Below are 9429 nucleotides of genomic sequence, written 5' to 3'. Positions count from 1 at the left end.
ATGGGATCAGTCTTTCAAAGTTTTATTGCGCCTTATTTGAATCGAATTTACTTTATTTATACCATGCTCCATAATAACCGTTCTATATTAAATCACACCCCTAGAACTATTAAATTTCTCTCTTAAGCAGCAACCTCTCTTTTATATTCTTCTGCACCTTCACTTCTATGACAATATGATTGGCCACACTAATTTATTATAATTTGCAATTAATGACAGTCTCTATAAACATTTTAAATTATATTAGACCAAAATTACATATGGTTTGTACGACAAAGGTTAGCAGGATTTATTTGTATTTCGTAAAATGCCTGTCATCTTTGAATAAATAAAGGCGCTTTTAGTGTTGCTGCTTTTTGGCAGAACTGCTTGCACCTGAGTGCTGAAAAGAATGCTGAATTATCCGGCAGCAGATTTCAATAAATTAGTTGGTGTTTTTTGCGCTGAGGGTTTATTGTAATGTAACTTGTATAACGTAGGGTATCAAATTCTAGATTTTAATTATCAACAAAAATTGTTGATAATACTACTAACTAAAACAATGAATTGTTACATAACAAAACGTTTTCTTAATTATCATTAACATTATTTGATAGGTTGTACCTGCATAACTTATATGATTAATTAGTTCAGTTAAATTATGTAGATTTTACTTTTTTCAACGAATTGTCTAATAATTCATAATAATTGTAATAATGTATCATTCTTTGTAAGAATTGAAGATAGTTAGGATAAAGTCATATTCTAGAACTAAATTGCTATTGAATCTTTATAATATTGATCATCATACTGCTGAAAAAATATTTTAATACAGTTACCTAGAAGTTGAATACCAGAAAATCCCTTGAATAAATAATCAATTAAAGCTTTTTATAAAGGTTGTATTCAACAGTAATCGAGCTTCTGTTCTGGGATGTAATTGTCTTTGAAAACTTTTTTCAATCTTAATCAAGCTATTATTCTGGAACATTTATGGCTGTTTTGGTTTATAAAGTAGAATTGTAGTACCCTTTGAAAATAATAGAATGAAAATACGATTATAACAATTACAATTAGTTATAATATTGTATTTTTATTTTATTATTTTCATAGGGTACTACAATATTCTATTTTATAAATACAAGAAAGTAGCCGTAGTAGTAGTTTTTTTTAAATTTAATCAGAGTTTAACCACACAGGTATTAGTTTTCAAAAATATTTTACTTTAAATTTAGCTCTAGAACTCAGTATAAGTTTGTTTGATATTTTACTGTGTATATTTGAAGACTGAGCTCAATCATATAAAAAATAATTCCGGAACCTGTCAAAGATCAATAATTATCATTTAATGATGACTTATAAATAGTAATTGTTGTAGTTTTAATTATTAATTTGATGTTATCTATATAGTAATTTTCATATTTTATTTCTTTGTTAGATAATATTGTTGGTTGTACTCAAGTGTATAAATCAAAAGCAATACACAATATATTGATACTTTTTCTAACCAGAAAATATTGTAAACTCTTTTTCTCACCTTCACTCATGACGTACTGTTGAAATATTTTTGGAATGAATGATATTCAGTGGTTTATCTTGATAAGTTTCAGCTCTGCACTTGGATTATTACGCAGTACTAAAAATGGAATACATATTATTTATTTTGATAATGATTACTGTAAATTAATAAATAAATAAATTTGTTGAATAGGCCTACATATATGTGGAACTTCTAATGAAAAACATTGATTTTTTCAATTCCACTTCATTAATTTATTTACAGGTTTTTCAGAATCAACCCGTTTTTTTCAGTACTGTTTTATTGATTAAGTGGAATTGCCAAAAATAAATATAACTTTTTTAATAGGTAAACTTATTGTTTTCAATAAAATACTGTACGGTACGTAACTGTCGTATACTGTGTCTCTACCATAATTTAAGCGGTAGAGACAATACAAAATACAATTAGGTAGGGTAGCCTACCGTAAAACGGGGTTACTTAAGCCTACAGGGTAACAAAAGCCATTTTGCAAGGTAAATTTCAAGAGCCCATGTTGGTAACACTGATTACAGAAATCCTGGATGTTTATAGATCTATGAGTTGGAAATTGTACAAACTTCAAGCTGATGCAAAAAAAAAATTACTGAGATTTGAAGTAAAGCATTAAAAAATGTTATTATTTGGAGGAAATTTGTACCAAATTTTATACCCATCATATCTTTATTTGTCCATCCCAGTCTGTTCTCTTTCAAGTTTAGTAACTATTTCGAAACATAACCTTAATTGTCTGTCTAGATGATGCATCAGTTAGTTCTCCAATTTTGAGGTTATTTTTTTCCTGATGCTTCTCTTTTCTCAGCTGGTCTGTCTACGGGGTAACAAAAGCCACAAGAAAAGCCACACTTTTTTGTATGAGTTGAAATGATCATTTATGGTAATCTAGAAAATGTAAATAGTTCTTCAAACTATTATTTTTCTCATATAAAACATGAATTTTTTTTCTTTTAGTCTAGTGTATGGATTTAGTTGCTCCAGAAGTGTTAAACTTGAGCCAAAATCTCATTCATTCACTCATTTAATCTTAAAAATAAAAATTGTATTATTTTTCTCCATTAAATTCAGTTTTTTAAACATGAATATTGTTTCTCTTAGTCTAGTGTATGGAATTAGTTACCCCAGGAGTATTCAACTTGAGCCAAACATTCAAAACTTAGACCACCATGTTTTTTATATTTTTTCAGGTGAAAAATTGTTCAAATAATTTTTTTATTACATGGAACAATAAGTCAAGATACAGACCCAAGTTTTGCACTAAGTTTCAAATCTGAATATTGATTGGTCTAGATTCACCAGGTGTTTGAATTTTAAAAGTGGCCTAAGTAACCCCGTTTTACGGTACCTCTTTACATAGTTTAAGTAGGCCTTGTGTTGAGAATATTACAGTATTTAAATACGGTACGTAGTTTACATTATTGATCATGCTTCTGTAAGGGATAAACCAGAGAAAACCTATTACAATCCAAGATTGTTTTATGCTATGGTTAAACATTACGGATGTAGTCTAAAGCGGAGAACGTAGCTGTGAGTGTTCAAAAAATAATAGGCTACACGTATTCAAATGTCTCAGAACATACTGGAGAGGTAGAATGTAGAGGATACATTCAGATAATAGCATTATTTTCAACATTTGACAACCCGCTACCATCACTTTTTGCCGCCCACTCATTTTTTATACTTTCATCTTTCGGGTAAATTCAGGTAATGAATTAAAAATATTTCTCATTGACTACTTAGACTAATACGAACGATATACAGGTAGTTTGAATTTAGGTTATTCATACAAAAAAAAGTGGGCTCGTCCGGGATTTGAACCCGGGACCTCTCGCACCCTAAGCGAGAATCATACCCCTAGACCAACGAGCCATGATGATTAACAGAAAACGAATGTATTTGAGTACGGTATTTGGTTTCAATCAATATTAATTCGTCCGCTCAGTTTATAAAAAACTTTCCATATTGTCATTTATTTCGTTAAGAAGTCAAACAACTTATTACTAATGTACAAAGTATATAAAAATAAAGTTTATTCACTATTCAAATCTATCAAAGACGTATATTTGTACATAGGCAAGGCAAGTACACAAACTACATAACAAAGGTTATGTGTCTATGATAAATTGTAGATACTAGAGTGGTTCATATAATTACAGTTCTCATTAGGTACTGTAATATAAATTACATCACATTCCATTTATTATTTATGGAAAATAATTTTTTAGCGTGATATTAATTATATGAATCAAATAAATAATTCATTATTCGAGCAAATTGTTTTTTTAATCAGTTGCAGACCCCGAAGCTTGTAGTCTATAGTGCTATTGCACTATTATTGTGTGCTCTTTCATGCCAAACTGAGATCTTTCTCATTTTTCATCTCTTCTCTTCTGTCTCTGTGTTGGTGTGTTCTGTCTTCTCTTTTGGTTAGTGTGAAGTGAAGTGAAATCTGAAAATTCTGGATTGCATGTTCGGATCAGAAATAGAATTATTTTATTCGTGTTTACCAATAGCTTTAGTTCAAATCTTTTTGGAGGTGAATTTGTAACTTGCAGATTATAATCTCATCTGGTTGTGATTTGTTTCTTTTGTGTTTGACAAGTAATAGTGATGCTGGAACACTGACGGATTTCTCAATAATAGCTCCTGTCAATAGGTAATAAATGTCATTAAAATATTTTAATTTTTAATAGTAAACATAAGAAATAAATTACATTGAGAATAGAACGTATTGAATGTTTTCGGCTAATCTAATCAAACCGTTGAACTTGGTAGGAAATTTGTTTTTAGGTTAGTTGAGTAAGTCACATGAAAAGTTGTTTTTATGTTAGAATTAGTTGTATGTATAAAGTGACAACTATGAAAGATTCAAAAATATATAAACTGGATCATATCTTTTTTGGTAATTTAAAAAAAGCATTTTAATAAAAATCTAAAATGAAATTACAAATAGGCTAAGTTGCACGTTTGTCAACCACTTTTCTAAAATGTGGTTGACAACTTCTATTTGTGTTTCCATTTTGGGAAAATACCATAACTTACTCTCAATACAAGTGTATTCTATGCTATGATAAATGAAAGAACTTGCTTATACACGTACGGCATAGGCAAATTATGTTTGACGCATCACATCTGCGCGAACCACTGGACTGATTGACTTGGAAATTTTGCATATAGATTCTTAATTAACCGAGGATGTTTATAAGCCTTTTTCTAATTCTTCAATTTTATTATGTCAAGTTTTCAGTTTGTCATGTTTCAAAATTGACCCTTGCGTAGCACGGGTTACCTACTAGTGTTGAATATTTTTATCAGGGTTGCGCACAACATCCCCCTCCCTTTTAACAACCCCCTTCCCCAAATTAAGAAAACAATCAGCTTTTCCCCCTATGCAAGGAAATTTCTTCAGTAGTCATTTTAAACACTCCTGGCCTGTTTAATGGGACCCCCAAGATTTGATTTTGAGAAATCAAATTTTGATCGATCAGGAATCAGGGATTTACCATCTCATATTTTTTAGTCAAAATCACAGTTTTCCCCTCATACCATAAGTTACATTTTAAAAATCGATTGTGGATGTATTCATAAAATCATTATCAATGCATTCATCTTCTATCTCCTAATATTATAAAGGACGGAATTAGGTTAACGACCAATTAAACTGTTGATTTATTTATTCTCGGCTTTGTTTGGCGATTCATCATGTATAGATTTACGCCTGAACAACGTTTACAAATAGTGCAATTTTATTTTGTAAATAATGGTTCTGTGCGGAATATGTTTCGTGCACTACGGATATTTCATCGTCTACAAAATCGTCTATCAGAGCAGCTAATATACGATCAACCACGGAACGTTTCTGCACCACGTTTAGGCTACTCTTATTGATAACTCGCATCCCCATTGACGCCGTACGGTGCCTACAGAAGAAGCTATAGTAGAGAGTAGCATTGAGGAATACCCGAATGAGTCCATCCGCCATCGAGCACAGCAATTGGACATGAGTCCATCCGCTTTAAAAAAGATTATCAACTTTTTCATTCCTTAATTGAACAATCATGATGTCCAGGAGCTGTGGCTCCACAAGACAGCTCGTGCCATAATCGATTTATTGAAAGTCGCTTTAGTTGACCGCCTAATTTTTCCCTCCAAGATCTTGTCACTGCTAGACCACACTTTATGTGGGGCTATATGAAGTCATTGTTCTATAACTCTAGAAAACACCCGTTATACGTAATACAAACCAGTGCTGCCAATGTGGTTGCCCCAAACACCGCAATTCAAGACAATGACCGTTCCCTCGCCGACATGGCACCAACAATTTCCTCTAATTGTCTTATTCTCTCCAAATGCTTATTCTTAGCCAATCGGATAACAGAGGGCGTAGTGGCTTGTGCGTGAGTAATGAGATGGATGCATGATTATAAGAGATGAGTAGGAATCTCTAAATCTTTTGGTAGGTTCAATTATAGAGAAAGGATATACGCGTAAGCGTAACCTATTTGTTTGTCTCTGGTTCAACCCACCACGTTACCTTATCCTTATCAGAAAACTGCCAATTTCAGGCGTAGTATTAAAGGTGCAATTCCGTTTGTGCGTAAACTTCCGCAGACGACGACAAGCATTGTTGACATTAATATTGTCCAAATGTCCAAGTGTGCTGAAACAACTGATCAAATAACTTCTCATTATTTGTGCTTATTATTCAAGAATAAAACATCTATAATAATATCAGCATATTACCATTTTAAAATATAAAAAGTATAAACCCAACCTCCCCCATTAAAACATAATTGAACATAATCTTTTAGGTTATTTAGACAAATTGAAATCCAGCCAACCTGTGATCCTACCCTGTCGTGGTCGACGACTGGCATTTACCCAGCTTAGAAGTATAAATTGTATAAAATGGAGGCATTCTCAAAACAATAGAATGAAACTTCGTTTCAAGTTTAAACGGTTTTGTTTGAGATGTCACAAGAAATCTCTCGCTAATAGAGAACTACTAAAATTAATAAAGCAATGTAATTTTTCAACCTTTGTATATTTATTACCAAAACATTTTTGGTCAAGCTGTTTTTCGGAAAATGTGAAATTCACCATCAGTTTTATAATTTCAGGTAATTTACAGACCTTATAAAATCGTAATCAAATCCTTTTCATATTGTTCGTCAATCAATCATGATGGATTGCAAATAAATGCATCCTTTCTGTGAATATTCAATGAGACTCCCGAAACCTGAAATGCAAACTTACCCATCTGGTTATTATCATATTAATGCCTGAACCTAGCTATACTGGATCAAACCAGATTTCTTCGTTTCTCATGTAGCTTACTCATTTTGCCGAGACATAGCAAATTGTGCAGGTAATCCTTCGATCTTTATGGAACCCATCTCCCATCTCTCAGATACAGATAGGATCGGAATTTCATAAAACCTTAATGTTTCACAAGTTCTTGCTTATAGGCCTATATGGATTCAAATTTATCATGGATTCATACTCTTCGTGATCTTCTGGTAAAAATCACAAATTTTTAATATTTGGTGTAATTTTCCACTGTGTAAAGCTCTTCACATATTCTACACCACCGATTGTAACTTAACGTTGCGTTACACTTCAGATGAGTTGAGCTGATCAACTCACCTTTGTCACTAGATGGTAAATAATTCCAGCCTAGTTTCATCTTTGTTTCTAAATGGAGTAATTCAGAGCGCAGCAGATTCGTTAATGCTGACTCTACGAATTACGTGTATTAAGCCCAATTAACACATATTCACCGGCATATTATGGCACGGACGTGGTGCGGACTTTTTCACACCGATACATAGGGGGGTGGGGGGTTTAAACGCAGACTGCGTCCTCGAAATAATTCTTGGTGGTGTCTCCGAAAAAAAGGTCCCAAATTTGCGAGAGGGGGCTACTCCTGCTTATATAAACATATTCTGGTCCAATGTAGTCCAACATATATGTGGAGCTATTGATACTTTAAAAGAAGGTTGTCAGGATGCTCTCAGAATCCGATAGATTCGCCCACCTTTATATAATTACAGTTCTCTCCTATAAAAAACTGAACACCGCCTCAGAAGAGATATATACACTCTCATCACACAAGGGCAAATAGGCATATTGACATTCCATTCAGCAGATTATCCAAGTCGAACAATAGTTACGTAGTTGTTGGCATCATGTTATTTAATAGACTGCCACAAGTTTGGGCGGAAGCTCCGTTCCACTTGTTCAGACAAAATTATATTCTTGGTTGGTCAAAAATCCTTATTGACGAGTATTTTGAACTTGAAATTAATGAACTTTAGCTTTATGTTAAAACCAATAATAATTCTAATCACCAGTAGTTCAAACTTACGTAAGGTATTTTTTACAATAGGCTAATCTATTGTAAACTATTAACTTGAAAATATGTTGGATTATGATTAAAACAGTAATTGTTAGATAATATACGACTTCATTTTAGAATCAAACAAAACTTGTAAATTTGACTTTGCTCATAGTAACATGTATGTTTCATGACAATAAAATTATATTTATTTAATGGAAAAAGAAGAGACATGATGTCTGTTGTGTGTGTGAATTGGGCCTTATCCTAATATCACCTATAAAATGAGATCAGTGATCATCCACTTGTTGAATGTCAAGAAGGTGACATTGATGTTTGCAGTCGTAGCATGACGCCGTGGTAGCCTATGAGCTTCATACAGAATTTGCAAAAGTTGCTAATCAATTTTTTGGACCGCTTCAAAAATCAGTGGCAAACCTAAAAATCATGTCCTCAAGTTGCTATTGGTATGCTTCTAGAAATTTCTTCGAGTATCGTAGAATTCAGTTTTCCCAGTAGGGGCCTTTTGCACCGTAACAATACTAATTACTCGAGTAAACTTGAGAGCAAATTGTGTGTGTCATGTGACTCGTTGATTGATGGAGCTCTCCGCCTGCAGCACTCTCGTCAAGCACCACATATATCTCGAGTAATACTAGATCTCTGACGACAAAAGATTCTCTCCGAATATAATATTCTTAACGATAATCGGCATCGTTATTCAAGGTGATTTCAACTTGTAATGAGTCTATAGCTTCCGATTCCTGTTAGCCTTGAAGAGGAAGTCTCTCTTTCAAACATGCTCTTTCACTTTCTCTCTCACTCTCTCTCTCTCATTCAATTTCATCTCTACTAACCAACTCAATTGTCCATAAAAACTTTTAACAGTCATTAACAGAACATTTAAAAACGTTCAATATTATTTTTATCGATTGTTTCCTTCAATTATCATTGTACTCCTTACCTTAAAACAGATTCGTTGATACAGTTAATTTATTAATCATTTCTACTTACAAGGTGACTTTTTATTAGGTAGCTTACCGGTTTTGATTTCCAAAGTCTACTTGAATAATTTTTAACGGATTGAATCCAGTACTCCAATCAAGTGGTGTTATGAAATACAGATAAATCAATGTTTTATAGAATGCCGCTATCTTCTGACAAAAATCTTACTTGTAAATGAGATTTATAAAGAACCTATCAAATTTGAAGATTTTTATTCCTGCAAGCTTATCATTGCATTAGGTATTTCATGTTGAAATCTTTTCGAGTTAGTACACAACCGTTTAAATAATCCACTTCTAGGAATTTTAGTAAAATATAACTATCATTCGGTAGCTTACATGTACATTAACAATAATAACTCATGTTAAGGCTTTAATTTCCTATAATATTTCTAGGCTAACAACTGAAACTTTATAACAATTTGTTAACAAGAGCTTAGTTTTGAATAATATTAATCAATTGGTCTTATTGTATTAACAATGTTCTTCGTGTACGGAAACCAATATGTCTATTAGATATTTTTTAGGGCTTATAAGTAAATTTAGAAGTGAAC

General features: G+C 32.5%; 1 protein-coding gene and 1 non-coding gene across 3 annotated transcripts in view; one reads left to right on the top strand and one right to left on the bottom strand.

The window, feature by feature from the left end:
* Nucleotides 1-3331: 3331 nt before the first annotated feature.
* Trnap-agg lies at nt 3332-3403 on the bottom strand. Its single transcript has one exon. It is a non-coding gene; the product is annotated as a tRNA-Pro (tRNA).
* Nucleotides 3404-3871: 468 nt separating this feature from the next.
* LOC111057596 (multiple epidermal growth factor-like domains protein 8) overlaps nt 3872-9429 on the top strand; it is a 181373-nt gene continuing 175815 nt past the window's right edge. For both annotated transcript variants that reach the window (XM_039424112.1, XM_039424113.1), the window contains exon 1: nt 3872-4190. The gene's annotated coding sequence lies outside the window, so the exon portion shown is untranslated. The remainder of the gene's footprint in view (nt 4191-9429) is intronic.

This window comes from Nilaparvata lugens, chromosome 3, assembly GCF_014356525.2.
Source record: "Nilaparvata lugens isolate BPH chromosome 3, ASM1435652v1, whole genome shotgun sequence".
NCBI classification, from domain to species: Eukaryota; Metazoa; Arthropoda; class Insecta; order Hemiptera; family Delphacidae; genus Nilaparvata; species Nilaparvata lugens.
The sequence above is the reverse complement of the archived record's forward strand: the minus strand, read 5'-3'. Positions and strand labels throughout refer to the sequence as shown.